This window comes from Crocodylus porosus, unplaced genomic scaffold, assembly GCF_001723895.1.
Source record: "Crocodylus porosus isolate Cpor-Errol unplaced genomic scaffold, CroPor_comp1, whole genome shotgun sequence".
In the NCBI taxonomy this organism is placed as follows: domain Eukaryota; kingdom Metazoa; phylum Chordata; order Crocodylia; family Crocodylidae; genus Crocodylus; species Crocodylus porosus.
Genome location: NW_017728931.1, coordinates 78,921,216 through 78,922,246, shown reverse-complemented (window position 1 = coordinate 78,922,246; position 1,031 = coordinate 78,921,216). Strand labels below are relative to the sequence as shown.

The 1,031-nt window shown below is 48.1% G+C and overlaps 1 protein-coding gene across 2 annotated transcripts in view; it reads right to left on the bottom strand.

The window, feature by feature from the left end:
- The window catches only part of PTPRR (protein tyrosine phosphatase, receptor type R), a 211,627-nt gene that overhangs the window by 115,468 nt on the left and 95,128 nt on the right, over nucleotides 1–1,031 (bottom strand). The window contains exon 1 of one of the 2 annotated variants that reach the window (XM_019543213.1): nucleotides 652–656. The exons of the other annotated variant lie outside the window; for it this stretch is intronic. The gene's annotated coding sequence lies outside the window, so the exon portion shown is untranslated. Of the gene's footprint in view, nucleotides 1–651; nucleotides 657–1,031 lie in introns of those variants that run through there. 2 annotated transcript variants of the gene reach the window in all.

Here is a 1,031-nt window from a genome sequence, read left to right as displayed (position 1 = left end):
TGCTGGATATTTTTGCACCCTAGGTGCAGCACTCTGCATTTGTCCTTGTTGTACTGTATCCTATTGTGCACTGCCCACTTTTCTAACCTGTCCAGGTCTGCCTGCAATCATTCCCTGGCCTCCAGAGTATGCACTTCACCCCACAATTTAGTATCATCTGCAAACTTGGACAGAGTACACTTCACACCAGCATACAAGTCACTGTTGAAGATATTGAAGAGCACAGGTCCAAGAACCGAACCTGCGGGAATCCAGGTTTGGATGAATGTTATGGGCAAGATTTTCCAGAGTAACATGTCACTTTGCTGTCTTATTTTTTGCATGACTAGGCTACTGCTTCCTTTACAGGAGACTCATTTTCTGAGTGAGTGCTCAGAACATCCTGAAAGTTGAGGCTCTTTCAGGTGATTCCAGATGGTACGTGGATTTTAAGTCTTTATCTGCATTGAATCTCTCAACCCTTTGATATTTGACCCTTGATGTCATCAAAGTTATCAAGAAAGTGCAAGATTTTCTGAAGGTGGTTGTGGCACACTGCCCCTCAGACCATGGGGAGAATGGGGATAAGATCTGACTAGAGTCTCTGGGTTGGTAGGAAACAATGGGATGCTAAGCAGCAAGCAGTTATCAAAGAAGGGGAATCCCACCCACTGTTGCTGCTGTCCCCTGCTGAGCTGGAGGCTGGGGAGCTTCAGAGCTAATGAGGGCCAGATTAAGCCATTAGTGGGCCCTAGGCAAACAGACTTATGGGTCCTGGGCTGGCTGAGACCTCTCCTCCCCACCCCAGTAATGCTGCCCATAGGGATTGGGGCTTGGAGAAGTGTGGCCAAAGCTCAAGAGGAAAAAAAAGCAACACTATGTTTAAAACAAGTCCAACACATTTCAAAGAGAGGGGAGTAGAGGTAGGAGGTGGGTGTGGGAGAGTTGTGAGGGACTGTGGCTGTGGGGGGTCAATAGGGTATGTTGAGGTGTATATATTGGAGAGGAGGGGGTGTGGAGACCCTCCACACACTCCCCACATGGTGTACAGC